The sequence below is a fragment of the Larus michahellis genome, chromosome 3 (genome assembly GCF_964199755.1).
Source record: "Larus michahellis chromosome 3, bLarMic1.1, whole genome shotgun sequence".
Lineage (NCBI taxonomy): Eukaryota > Metazoa > Chordata > Aves > Charadriiformes > Laridae > Larus > Larus michahellis.
This window is the reverse complement of record NC_133898.1, coordinates 92,168,506-92,183,622: the sequence shown is the minus strand read 5'-3', so window position 1 is coordinate 92,183,622 and position 15,117 is coordinate 92,168,506. Positions and strand designations below refer to the sequence as shown.

Sequence of the window (15,117 nt, the reverse complement as noted above, 5' to 3'; positions counted from 1 at the left end):
CTGCAAGCAATAGAGAGGGGTAGGCATCTCAAGCAGGTGGACCACATAGTCCTGGAAAAGGGTTAGAGGCAGGAAGGATAAATTTCCCTCCAGAGACACCTCCATCTTGTCTTTGACTACAGAAGGAGCCTAGGCAGCAAGTTTAGACTAGAAGCTTAAAACAGAGCTTGCTAAAGGTTGATAGGAGGATTCCCACCAAATAGTAATGGTAGGAACTATTCTGTTTGCCCATCAATAAAGCTTGCTCCATCCTGAGTCCAGTGGCTGTAACATTCAGATCAAAATTGTGCATTGCATGCTTAGTGGTATTGCTCTCACTGGCCAGACTTTCTGGGTGTACATGATTGTGAAGAGCAGGTAGAGCAATGGACGAAGAAAACCTGGCCTTCAACCCCAGCTCCTCCAGGACCCCTTTGTGTGACTGGAGATGACGCTTCACCTCTCTGCCCCTCTGCTTGTCTATCTATAAAAAGAAACATTGGTACTGTTTTATGCTCAGTCAGGATCCTCAGAGCAGTCGTTCACCTCAGTGATGTTGTAAGTGTTGAGAAGTGCTTCTGCTGCTTGGTAGGCAACAGAAGACATTTTTCTCTACTGCCTCCCAAACTTGCGTACACAGCTTAGTGGTGGTTTGGACATCCTAGGAAATTACATTAGAGTGCCAGACCCTGTCAAGACTCATCTGTTACCCTAGCCTGAAGATATTGGTGCCCAGACTGAGAGACGGACTGCCTTGTTCTTTACCAGCTACCAGAAAGCATGCCTAGCCCAAGCCATCTCAAGCCCTCTCTTTCTCTGAAGACACCAAATGCAGACAACCCACTTATAAAGGTGACAGAGGCAGATAAACAGGTATGAGGGAAAATCACCTTTTAGCTACCAGGCCTGATATTTTCTGCAAAGGTTTCTCTCTCCTTGTACTACCTATCTGATTATTTATTTAGGAAATGAATTCCGGGGATCTAGTTCTTCTATACCTGTAGTTAAAACTGTCATCAAAGAGGATTTCTGCTTGAGGACAAATATATCTGTTTATTTCCTAAGCCATTCGTTTGTATCTATTCTTTTTTGGTGATTTCTGAATTCTAAATTTCTCATCGTGAGTGATACCAAGTCAGCCCAGAAATAAACTCATGGAGCAGTGGCACAGAATCACAGCAGCTCCTCTTTTTACCCCAAGTTCTGCTCTGTTAAGTTCGTATAATGTCCTAGAGACTTCACTGTGTGAAGAAGGAATATTTACATTGCACAAGTATTGACAGAGAAAAATTTACTCAGTCTGGTAGATTTGTCAAGACCATCCCATTCAGAAACTAACTCTCCTTCCAGTTAATGTCACTCAGGTCGGTATGTGCTTGCTCTGGAGACAGAGAAGTTGTGTTGCCTAGTAAGCAATGGCCATGTTTAACACAGCAGGAGGGGTGTCAGGCCTGGCAGCCTGTCCAAAAAGGATGTTTGTTGACTGGGGGTGGAGGGGGATGCTGCCCATCATCCTCTCACTGCAAGCAACGCTGAGCTAGGTATCAGCTGCAAAGCTGATGGGATCCAGAAAGGGAGATAGCGAGTCTTCCCACGTGGGACGAGGAAGCCTCAAGTGCCACTTAAGCATTGTTCAGCCCTTGCTGGGGTGAACAGGGGTCATGCAACGTCGGCTCCTTTCCTTTTGTCATCTCGGGGGCAGGTGAGTCAGCACAGTTGGAGCGCTCGTGGTTATAAATCAAATCCTCAAACTGTTGAGGATCTTCAGATCCTCAGACTTGCAATAAGTATTTAAGGAATAGCATATTGGTTGTATTATTTCATGCTAATTGTGTATGTATCAACCATACATACACACGCACACAGTTTTAGTCCCTGTATGAGTTAGAGAATGTATGCTCTTTGGATTTTATAAAACTGATTAATTTTAAAACATTTTGCTTTGCTGTATTCACCCCCGATCCCACAGAAAGTTCTACCCAAGCTTGTATCTGCCCAGGCTTCCTGAAGTAGGTGCCTGGTAAAACAAAAGAGACAGGCACTCTCAATCTTTTACCCCCTCATCATCTCCTTCGTTTTCTGAGATGGACTAAATCAAGGCTTTGCTTGTGCTGATGATTAAAGTACTCTGGTTTGTTCTGGAAATTAATATTGTTCTTAGGGAAAAAAATACATTTGAAATGCGCACAGTAAGCGTGAAATGTATCATGCCTTTAAAATCAGTCTTCCACCACTGAGACAGGCACCTGGGGGGGGGAGGGCAATGAGGGGGGAAATCTGGTTGATTTGGGGTTGGGGTTTTTTTGTGACCCTTTCCTCGTTAGCACGATATTAATATCTCTTATTTGTTAGGAGTATTAGCTGCTGCAGCAAAACCTAACCAAGGGCAGGACAAATGTTCCCATAAGCATTTTTCTGGTTAATAAAAGGTTATGATGTGCTAGTTGTCATAGGATGTTATTAGCATGAACCACAGCCTTCTGTATTCAGTATAACCAATTTAGTACAAAAAGGGAAAGTAGAAATATGGTATATATAGTATATAGCTGAAAAATATATGATTTCCAATGGTATTCTGCTAAGAATTAGAGCCAAGTACTGTCCTTTCTCTTTCTCCAACATACAAACCAACTCCTGCTATCTTAATATACATTACTTTCAGCAGAGCTTGATTAATCATATTTTATTACACCTGTTAAAAGACAGCTCAGTCTTTATAGTAGATGAACTTTTGTAATTACTCTATATTTATGTTGTATTTGTGGGTTAATTATATTGTCTTATGGGTTTTGACAGCTAATTACCACTAATTCATATAATGACATGTCTGAAATGCTTGATATTCAATTGTTTTCATAATGATATATTTTGCTTATCTTGTATTTACATGGTAGTTTCTCCAGACGTGTAGTTACAGCATCAGTTACGTCATCTTAGGCACAACTAGAAGTCTCCAAAAGCAGAGATTTGGCTTAGCTATCCCAGGCAATGGACAAAATAAAATATTGTGGCTTGGTTGTGTGTATAGTAAGGGTTTCAGAGGAAAAGTATGTCCTCATATGAAAGCTACAGCTAGAACTAGTTATTACTTAAGCCCTGAAGAATGTAACTGAGGTATCACAACAGTGGCTGTATTCTATCGGTAACTAAAAAATTGTCCATATGTGCTGTCAGCTCAGCGAGTGTCTGGCATTGATCTATCAGTTCTCACGGCTTCCATGCCCAACAACAAAATTCCAGAAATAAAAGCAGTAATTCTCTGTTTCATGTGATTTTTCAGGAGCTATTGACCAAATTTAGCTTGAGATTTTTGTTCAAATTGAGGCCCAGGGCCCAAGCCCCACAAGCATTTTGCCTTAAGACCGCAATGGTAGCATGAGTGCGGTTCAAATACAAGCTCATGCTACTATAAATGTACGGCAGCATCCTCGGACCTTCTTCCCACGTGGCAAACTGAGGCCCCCGTGGAGGTGAGAGCTCAGCCAGCCTGATGTCTGAATGTCCCTTCATCAGAGGGATTTGCACATAGGACTTGCGCGAGAAGTGTTTTCTCATACTAAGTGGGAGTCTGTCCTTGACTTTTAGCGTGTTGTACACCACGTAGGCTGCCAGTAATTCATTTCTCCGGGGCTTGCAGCAAGCACACTGGCCAGAGGGAAATCCCACGCTCGCAGTCCCCAGCAGCAGCAGCCTCATGCCACCAGCCCAGTGCTTTTTACCAACATGAGGCATTTTTCAACATGAATAAGGACCCACAGCACCTTCTGGTACAATAAAACTGTTTGTTCAGTCATACAAAATTCGCCTTTCAAAGCAAGTCTGGAGCCATCGTATGAGTCATGTGCTTTATTTTATCAGTGAGAAATTGGGCATATATTCACTAAGGCTTAATCTGAAATCTTTCGCTCACAGTGGAAACAGTTCCATTGATTTCAAAGGGTCTCAGATCAAGGTTAAAGGTCCTTAATACACTGTTCAGTTTTGGTCTGTCAACTTTGGTCATTTGGGGCCTTTATGAATTGCGGAACAGTTGTGTACGGAACCAAGTCATGTGGAGATTAAATAAACCCCATCCACATCAGTCTCCTGACACAGAATAGCAGCAAGAAACAAATATTGACTTGAAAAACAATGCATGTACAGTGACATTTAGCTTGTATAAAGTGATAGACTCCATATAAAAACAAACAGCACCGTGTCCCCAGAACTGAATAAATTACGCTCGTCGGTAAATATTTGTGTGTCTTTGACATGTCTCTAAGCAGCAAGATGAGAAATTGAGATGGAAAATGCATTTGCAGGTGAGAATTCGGTGTGGATTTTTCTTACAGTTTTTCTCAACGCATTTGGGAGACCTTGAAAAGCAGATGCTTCCTTTTCTAGTTAGGGGTTTAAATGCAAAGCAACAAAACTATAACAGACGACGGCGTAACAGGTTCCCGCCGGCAGTTTCCTGACCCTGCCACTCGCGTTGTGCCACACTACAGGGCTCCAAGCCTGACAACACTCCTCAGAAAGAAAACCTAAAGTAGCTAATTAGTTTAGGTTTAGCCTCATACCCGTATTCAGGAAGGATTTATGCATGCGGGAGCTAATGTTTCACTGTCTTTGTGTGAGAGTTAGGGATTTTATGGACCAGGGTTTCTTTCTGGTGGGATTTAAGTGACCCAAGCATCTTTAATAATGTAGCACCTGTATAATGGGCTTTTTCTGCTGTATAAGGAACAGCAGCAGAGTTCATCAATATGAGGAATGAGTGCACAGGTTCAGACTCCTTGGGAAAAAGAGAAGATTTTAGGTCCAACTGATGACAACAGAAGTCTTAAAAACCATGGGTGACACGGGAAAGGCGGCTGGGCAATAACTGTTCACCATAGGGAACGAGGCTTCCCTACGAGGCGGAGTCTTAGAAACATATTTATGTCCCCTTTAGGCCATAAAACAATGAAGATCAAGTAGGATTTCAGGCATGTGCCTAGAGATAAGCCCAGGTCATCGGCAGGTTACGGTGCTGCTGAATATCTAGTGTCCACTCAGCATTGGGGCAGCAGGGACTGCAGGACAAGTCAGTCCCGTTGTCTTTACACAATCTCCCATTCACAAATTTCATTCCCCCCGCCCCGAGGCATTAATAAGTGAGGAACTGGACCGTGCCTCCTGCAGGGCCTGGGTGCAGTATGTGAAGTGTTAGGCTTGCAAATAAGGATTGCCAGCGGTTCCTTCAGCAACTTTTTCTAGTTATAGCAGACGCAGTCCTCTTATTCTTTAGGGCAATTTTTAAGACGTTCCAGTGAGGTGCTTTAATAGTTGACAAATGAAACAGGTTTCTTTCTAATGAAGGATTATTTTTTTAAAAAATATTTTCCCACATAGGATTTTTCCCCAGCAAAATAGTCTTTATCTACAACAACTTTACGAGTTCTGCATGATTTCTGTTCCAAAAGGACCATTGGAAGAGAGTCACAATGAGGCAGTTTTGTTTCTATTTACAAAACAAGCAAAACATTATATTAGTTCAAAGGATACTAACCTTCAAAATAGCTCGTATTATTTTAAAAGCTACCATTCCTGAAGCTCTATGGATAGTTCTTCCATTCTCCATGTAACTGCAACCTCTGGGGAAGTCAAGAATATTAAAAAAAAACAAAACAAAGCAAAACAAAAAAGGAGTAAATCATTAATCAAAATGGGGTTTGAATAATGGAGTTTCTTTTTGTAAGCCCATTCAAAAGGGGAAACTAAGAGAGATTAAACTGTTAGTGACCAAAGGGACACTGAAATATTTTGTCCCTGGATCTATTTTTCAAAGCAAGAGAATTTTTTTCAAAAGATAATAGGGCAAACTCCAGCAGCTTGTTGTGTCATTCTCTATTTCCTTCAAACACCAAGATGCCGTCCATGCTATTCTCAGCTAAGAAATGTGGATCTCTTCAGTGCTGATCTTCCCATTTCACGAAAACATGGTCCCTACAGTTAGAATTACTGGCACTTTTTTTTTTTTTCTTATTAAGGCAAATGTGACTGCAGTTCATTTTGCTTTGGTAAAACGTTGCTGGACTTGTTATGGAGAGATACGCCCCTAGCTGTTGCCTGTCTGACCGAGCGATGCGGCTGCGGGCAGATGCATGTGCCATCGGAAGAGCAAACATTGAGGGGCTTTGCTTTACAGTTAAACCTTACTAACCAGCTTCACAAACACCCGTCCCTGGGCCACCCATCAAACATCACCCCAAGCGTTGCTCCTCTAAGGAGGGCTGTAAGTGCTGGAAATGGCACACTCCTCTGCCCTTCCCCCTTACGAATTACACGTAGCGATGGCAGAGCTTAGCTGCCGATGTCTGATACAGTATCTCATTATCCAACCTGTCCTCCCACCTGTATTTTATCTGATTGCAGGTCTTAGTCATACCGTCAATGAATAAATAGTCTGAATGGAAGCTGGAGCAGTAGGAGGAAGGATTATGGAGGGCCCCACGGATCCGCCGATACTCAGCATCTGCGCCCCTTTGTTTTGTGCCAGTGCCTGCGTCGTGCTGAACCATTCAGTCAAACAAAAGGGAAACGCAGAGCGAAACAGCTGGGCCAAAACCAGCAGTGGGTACAGTAGCAGCACAAAAGCTGGGGCAAACATCTTCCCTTGGGACGGCCTCCACAACAAGAGATTTGGGTCCCTCACCAGATCTTTGAAGTTTATACGTATTCCTGAAGCAGGTTTTGTGTTTGTCATCTTTGAAAATCCATAGCAGGGGTCAGTGCCATGGTCGACCTTATAAAACTACATAGGTTAAAAAAAGTCAAAGCTTTAAAAATTTAGTTAAAACACAGGAGAGGGAATGTTAGTAACACGGAATCTTGTAAAGATGGATGTGCAAAGACAGGTAAAACAGAAAGTGCAGAGAAAAGGTCTTCTTTATTCATGAAAAACATTTAGAAATATGAAGTTCAAGTAAGACAGTCTAAGTTTTATAAAATTAAAAAAAAAAATCTGAGAAAAACCTCTCTATGTGAGAGTAACTGCTAAGCGTGAAAGTTGCAAGGGTCAGCAACTTGCGCAGATCATATTTTTCTTTCCCAGATGAGAGGTTAAGTGTGTAGGTTACCTGTCTCCTGGCTCCGGCTATCTACTAAATTAGGAAATCACTGGGGATCAAGCCCCCCTTCTTTGCACTGAGACGCAAGATCTGCTGACAAGCACAGCTCTGGAGCAGCCAAATGCTGCTGTGGGGCAATCAAACAGGCTTGTGTGCCTCTGTTACCGTAGATGTCCTGCGTAGCAGGGAAGACCGTGTCAGCTAGCTTGAAGCAGGTTAACTCACATAACAGGGTTGTCCAGCTGCAGGGACCGGGAACCCTGTGGCAGAGAATTTACCCTGTTTCTTGGCTGGGTGAATTAACCCGTTCATCACGGGACTTCTTAACAAACCCTTCAACAAAAGGGACTTCTTAAATGTACAGTGCTAAGAGTTTAAAGTGTTATGAGAAGTGATGAAATTCTTTTTTAATTCAATAGTCTCTTTAAAGCAAATTATGATGAATTTAGACTATTATTTATCACAAATTATTACAACCAGAGTAGGTATCTACTCTGGTTGTTTACAAGAAATCTGTGTATTTTACGATCGTAGAGAATTTTATGTATGTCTGGCTAAAGACAGGATGAAATCTGCACTGAATCCTATTTTGTATCAGGTTGCAGGTCAGCAGCATCTTATGAGCTTTCACTGCCTAAGATTCACTAATTTTTTTTATTGAAAGTAGATAAAAATGAGTAATCATCTGTGAATGATAATTATACCACTGCTTGTGGGAGGAAGCATGGTTTGAAGATCGTCGCTAATTATTGTTTCTCATTTGCATGTGCCAAGATCTACACCAGAAAAGCTTACCTGTGAAGTGTGATCCTGGAAGGATTTCTGTAAAAATAGCTTTGCAAAACCACCGGCTCGCGGTCCTTCATTGGTTGCAGGTCAGATTGGTCCAGGCCCGGGTTTGCAGTGGTTAGGTTAAAGGGTGCCTCTTCAAGTGAGCTAGTTACACCACGGCAAAAGTCATCCTGGAGATCCTTAAATGCATATAAAAAGGGTGTACATCAATTTGACTCAAGAGGGTGCCTTACCAATTGAAAATATATCAATAAGCCCAGCCTAAAGTATTCGACAAACAGTATGCAGTTTCTTATAGCTGGAATTTCAGGTTAGAGTATAATTGTTTTCAAATATAATGATCTTGAGCATTGCCAGCATGCCAGAAGCATTTATGAAGTGGATGGGAAGAGTCTGTAGGAAGCTGCATACCCACAGCAAAGTGCATCACTGTATAATTTTTGTTAGAGAAGAATGTAGCCAAGAATTTCAGTAATGTAAAAACCAGATTTCTCCCATTTTGAGGGCATAAAGGCTGGGAGTTAGGTCGTACTGAGGGAGACGAGTCTTAGTCTCCACCTCACCCTGAGCCAGAGCCTCTCTTGTCCCTCCAGAGAGAAGATATTGGTGGGCTGCTGACAGCACCATGGCTTTTGGGGAGGCAGCACCTCCCCTCTCACATTGGTTTTCTCCCATGCTCCTAAGTGGGAAGGAAATCCTCCAGGCTGGCAATGTCCACTAGGAAGGGAGGTTAAGCCACCCTGACAAGCTGCGGGAAGATCCAGTTTTCAATGCTGAGAGAGTTACAACATCATGGTCACGCTGGTGGTCATCCTAAGCTCTTCAGAAAAAGGGCTGGAGAACAACAAAACAGCGGATCCAGGGACAGAACAAACAGTGCTAAAGCACCGCTTTGCAGGTTGCCACTTCGTAAACCCTGTAGACAGCATTTATGTTTCAATGGATGTTATTCAGAGCCACTACTGTAAGGGCACAGGCACAAAACTGGCCTGCATGAGCACTTGGTTTTGCTCTTGCACAGATGAGAGGACACGGTCCCACCTCATTGCCCCGAGGAGGTGGTGGGTAGCTACCAACACCATCAGGTCTAGTGCAGGCACCAATATGGTGGCGCCAGGATGCTGCATCCCTCCGTCTCCTGGGTCCCCATGTTGGACAGCATGAGGAAAAGCACCCACCTTCCCCGGCCTCCTGACCATGGTGGCAGGTTTGATTTATGCTCTGGTCTGAACAACAGGTTGGGTTATTGGCCTGATCTCAGCTGTGGGTGAGCAATGCGTACCTCCTTTTATCCTTGTTCTCCCTTCTCCCACTTTTCAGCCCTCCTTTACACCAGCCTTGCCTCTCCCTTTCTCCATCCCAGTTTCCTCCCAGACGGACAACCCTGACCAAATTACTTCCTCCCCATCAGCGTCTGTTTTGCAACATCCATACCCAAATCTGCTATTTCTGTTATATAGGCAAGTTCAGCCTTATATGCAATTACTGATATGGTGACCAAGTTGCTGTGGGTCTTGCAAGGTTGTGCTCCCAAAAGGGTCCCAAACATCATTTTCCACTTACCTGTGAAGCCATTTCTCACGTAACTCCATCTCAACCACCTGCAAAACCCAGTCATCCCTTGGGGCACCATCTGTGACTTTTGTCAGGTGCCTGCACTGGTGTCTGTCATGTCCAGTGATTTCTCATGTCGTCCCCAGCAGTGTCCCCCGTGCTGTTCACCCAGCCCATCCTCTGGCCAGGACTGAGCTGGGGACTCCCTGCAGCCCTAGCAATCTTCATTACACAAACATGCGGGAGAACAGGCTGCAGGCCATTATATCCTTGATATCAACGTACTGAGCTCTGGTTATTTATGTCAGGGTGAGCACATGTACGAGCGGTGGTCGATGCCCACAGATACAAACACACGAACAGCTGTGCCTCCACACACCTTGCTTAGTGCTGAGCTCCTCCGACCTGCCTTTCCATCGTGCTGCTCGCTTCACCGGTGTGCAAAGGTCAAATTCATAGCTCGCTTCATACAAACCTCATAGTAACTTTATTCTCGGTCTCATTCGTTCTGTGTAGAAAAAGGTCGCATCCCTAAATCTGAGGCCCTGTAATGCAGCCAGGAATTTTTCAAAGATGGGTTCTTACAAAATTTCAGATCTCATGCAAGAATAGCTGTTTCATTTATTGTCCTATCCCAGTTTACACCGTTGTAAGGCAAACTTGACCTACCTTCTGATAGTTTGCCTTCATTTTGCTTACCATACAGCTGGCATCAAAACCTCATGCTGTGAGAGTGAGTATGAGCTGCCTGGTGACAGCAAGATTTTATTTTGCTGACAATCCTGCCAGAGATTGGTGTGATTCTGACCATCTTCACTTTCTCAGCTTCTGGGTACCGCTTTTCCCAATATGGCATGTTACAAACAGCATCGGTGTCTATATAAATTGCAGTCAATTAAGACTGCTGCCATAACATGAACTCTGCAGCGCTGAGATCCTCAGAAGCCCAAAGCAACAGCAGCATGCCAGAATACAATACAAAAAAACATTTGGAAACCTATAATCTTCAGTTAAACTCAGCTCTATCGGTTGGCTACCAAGGTGCCATGAAGTCCAAGAAGATCGACTCACTTTCCAAGAGCAAGATGATCTACAAAGTTGCGAGATCTTGCAAAAAACAATTTGAAGTGAAAGGCTTGAATTTCGGTGCTTTGTAGATGAACTTGGAAGAGACAACCTCTTTGAGGTAACAAGGAAGAGTATTGGAAGTTTAGTCTCTTTCCATATTTTGAAATATTAACATTATCATAAGTGTGCTAAGTCACTTTTTGCATAAGAAAATCGCTTGTTTTGCAAAGCGTGCCACAGATTCTTGCCCTTCACGGCTACGATCATGGAAATATAGAAAGTGAAAAGCACTCAGACCGATTCAGGATTTAACCAAGTCAAAGTGATTTATTGCTGCCAAGGGCACAAAGATGCATCACTTGCACAGTGCTGTAATGGCTTAGAGGGAACGTAAAACCGTGGATGTAAAAGAACTAACCTGCCCTGCGCACACACGTGTACATGCACGTACACACACACACGAACACACACATGCAAAGCCAGTTCCCCTTGTTCTCTCCAAGTGATGTGATTCCATTTCTTATGAAACAGTGAAAAGTTCAGTGGCCGAGGAGTGGCATTCAGACTGTCCACCAGAAATACAGAGTATTCTGCTACGCCGCCGTCCTCTGCTGAGAAGGTGGAGGTATTTTCTGGCAGGAGCAGACACGGACATTGCCATCTCACAGCCTAAACCTGTCCAGTTGCCTTTAAGGAACAATTAATCATCCTCTTCCCCCTTTCCTCCTCCCAGACAGCACTCAATGCCATTACCAATAATCAGCTAATATGAAATGTGATTGATTCCCATTTGGAGGAACTCAGATGAGTTTCTCCCACCAAATCAGTAAAATTAGTCCGTGTTGTGTAAAATTCACTCTGTACGAAATGACTGACAGCCTAAAGGGATACAGCTGCAAAACATAAACACGATAGTGCTTTTAGTGAGAGTACTTTAAGTAAGATAACTATGTTATTAATGTCCCTTCCAAGAAGTCACTTATAAAACCACAATCAATTACTATAGTGATATTCTAGCTATATACAGCAATAGCACACAAGTGATAGAGGTACTGGAAACCAGCTATTATTGACTAGAGGTAGTAAAATTCTCCTTGTTAACATACATGGCTTTTTCACTGGATCTTTTGTAGCTAGTCTCTCTACATGTGTTTGTCATAAACGACCTAACACTCAGACTATAAATTTTTCAATACTGTGTTTTCATAAGACCTGCTCTAGGTGACCCTGCTCTGGCAGGGGGGTTGGACTAGCTGATCTCCAGAGATCCCTTCCAACCCCTATCATTCTGTGATTCTGTGATAAGACCAATTCTCAAAGTCCCTGTGCCCCTTGCCCAGTGTGCCAGGACTGGACGTGTCCTGGTCACACCAGCCCTGCCTTTGGTGCAGCCTCAGCTGAGAAGCAAACCATGGAGATGCCCTGGCCAGACCAGAAAATGAGTGCGAAGAATATGAAGCCACATCAGTTCCCCAAACTAAACCTAAACTAAGCGACGGGAACCCCTTACACTGGGATTACCCCAGTAAGTTTAGCCTTCTTGAATCACAGCCTTTTGTTACATTTTGGACGAGATGGTCCCTGATTCTGCTCAGGGGCTTCCAGGTACCACCAAAGACAGGCAGTAAACAGAGAATTAAAATACAAGAACCACAAAATATGTGACCACGACCACACCTCCATTTTTAAAGATTAATGATAAGGAGCATTTACATCTTGCCCTATATTAATAATCAGGGTCAATTACTGGCATCTTCTAGTAAATCACTTCACATTTGAAAACCCCATCTCTGGGCCAAAATATTCCATACAGATGCCTTCTAATTCAAAAGGAGAGAGATGAAAGCTGGACAAACAAGGACACTGAGGGACAGGCAGGGGCACAGGCACTGCGGGAGGCTGGACACGAGCCCTGGCCGAGCTGCCGGAGGTAGCAGCTGAGGTGGCAGCAGGAGGTGAGGGGAGCCTCAGGATGCCCCACCACAGGAGATGAGCTGGGAGGAGAACAGCGAGGGCTAAAGGACCGTGTGTGCTCTGGGAGGCAGGCGTCAGGATTAGAGTGCATAGAAACAAGGATGGCTCAGAAAGGGGCAGAGCAAGGGGAACAGCAGGAGAAAGCAAACGCAATGCCTACAGTCAATGTTACTAATTAATGTTATAATGCCAGTGTGTATCCTCATAGCGTGGGTAAGGGAGGAGAAGAGGCGCAGACTTAACCCACAGAGGAAACCTTCAGCCCAACTTTTCTAGACTTTCCAGCATGTAAATATACTTCCTTAATAACGTTGGTTTAAACAGCTTGTGTATGTGATATTTATATTTTCTGAATTGCTAAGGGTTCATACAGAGCACAGAAATTAAAACCAAAATTAAAAATTAAATTAAAAATTAAAACCAAATTAAAACCAAACTCCCCAGTGATGGGTTTTGACATGAAGCGATGGGTCTGCCTCATCTGAGGTACCTGCAGGCTCATGTTCTGCAGGTGAGACGCTTTGTTTATGTTTTTCCCCATCTTCAATTATTGCAGTGGTTTTCCAAGGAAAAAAAATGTTGGCCCTGCTGAGCAGTGAGCAGATTTAAACAACCAAACTCCCCTGTGTGATCAGTATATCCTTTGTAGGCATACCCCTTAATGGAAACCTGGTGCTTGGGTCTGATAAAGTGTGATGGAGTTTGTTTAAAAACAAGTTCATTAAGGAAATGAAGAATTTAATTTTCAGAGTATCCTTGCACTGCAGAGAGTGGGTAGAGCTCGGAAGGGATCTCCCTGGGGCTATGTCGATGTGCAGGGCCATTTGGGGAGAGAATCACAGCAATTCAGTTTCTACTGGATTAAAGATGCATATAGGCGGTGCTCAGCAGCGAATAAGGCGGGGACCACGCAGGATGGGGAGAAGTGCCGAGGCCATAAAACTTCAGGGCTCCCAGAGAAGTGAAGGACAAGCAGAAAAAAGTGCTCCTTGCATCAAGAAGCAGCAGGAGCTTTCTTGTGTGTGAACCACATCAACAGGCGGTTGTGGAGGACGTGTGAATCCCATGGTATCTTCCTGTACCTCTGAGTGTGCTTGTGGACCAGGGAGTACTTGCTAAGTGATGACGCTGAGGAAAGCATATGGATTGCAATTGCTTATGGTCCATGCTCCAGGAGTGCAGAGAGGTAGAGAAAGCCTTTTCGCTTTATCCTCTGGTCAAAGTGTCAGACATAATTGGGGTGCAAACCACTGAAATCAAGATCTGGCTTGACAGAGAAGACTCCCATCGACAGTTTTCCATCCCATCACCCAAAGTGAAGAACTTTGGATCTGAAGTTTTTGCTTTAGGCCTAAATGACCAAATCGGCATTTCCAATGCAGTAACAACCTGAAGACTGATGGATGAATTTCCATCTGGCTTGTCCAGTCTGTTCTTAATAAGCAAGCCTGATATTTTCTCCAAGGCTATTGATGCTCTAAAGCAGTTTCTGAAGAGCAGAGTGTAGTTGGGGAAGGGCGGCTTCTGCTGTCCCTTGGTTAGAATTTAAAACTCACATTTTGCTAACCCAGAGTCTACAACAATACAGATCTGCTTTCCTGGGGCCTGTCTGCAAAGAACAGGTTTTTTTTCTGAAGTTTCTATTTTTGATTGTTCCTCATTCAGCTCATTCAGAAGACAGCACTCCAATTTCTGAATAAGAGCATATGTACACTGAACTAAGCAGCTGACTAGCTTTAAATTCATAATTCCTCATTCAAATTCTTAATTCCTCATTAGCTTGCATGTGAAAACTCTCTCTCAGAGCCTAATCCAAGTCCCACTGGTGTCAGTGAGAATGGGTTTTACCTCTCAAATTTAGCCATCTAAAAATCAGGCGTGTATTCTAGACGCGATTATGGAGGAGCCACTTGTAGCCAGAAGAGAGAAAGATCAGCATTTCCAGGATGTGATTCACACCATCTGCCTTAAAGACTTGTCTTGAGAGGGGACAAGTGTATTTCTGGCAGCCGCTGTCTCATTCCCCTGCCTGTCAAGGGAGGCTGTGCAACTAGCCTAGAGGACTCCTTACTCTTTGATAAGTGAAGCCCGGGGAAGGAATCTTTCTGTTTATTTTAATAGAAAAGGATTCAGACTTTCAGTCTTCTACATCCTGTATGCCAAGCTAAATTGCAAACGAGAAAGCAAGGCCCCAGAGGGTATCCCAAGTTGCATCCCACAGACTGCTAACTCTGGCTTCAGTCAGCATTTGGGACGTATGGAAAAGACATAAAAACTCCTGAAACAAAATTAAACCTTTTTTTTTTTTTTAAATTATTGTTTGCACATTGCATCATACTGGACTGCCTGACAGGAAGCACAATTTGATAGAAATCTCAAAGCAAAGGCAAAAGCTTTTGTCTGTCTCCTCTAAAGACACACACACAGTGGGATACGTGAAATGCCAGGAATAATTAGACAAAACTATATGAGCTCCTAGAAGCACTAATGTGCTGTGTAAAACTAAGCATTTGCCACAAAGCTTTAAACATTGTTTGAAAGACGCGTGTGAAAGGTAACCTGAGTAATTTTAAAGTCACATTTCCAAGATATTAATACAGACATGGATATGAAAAAGCAGAATAGGAAACTGTGAAATGGTGGCATGCCATCGCTGAGA

At 43.5% G+C, this 15,117-nt stretch overlaps 1 protein-coding gene across 1 annotated transcript in view; it reads left to right on the top strand.

Moving 5' to 3' along the window:
* Window positions 1-15,117, top strand: part of HTR1E (5-hydroxytryptamine receptor 1E) — a 40,600-nt gene that overhangs the window by 22,721 nt on the left and 2,762 nt on the right. The window lies entirely within an intron of this gene.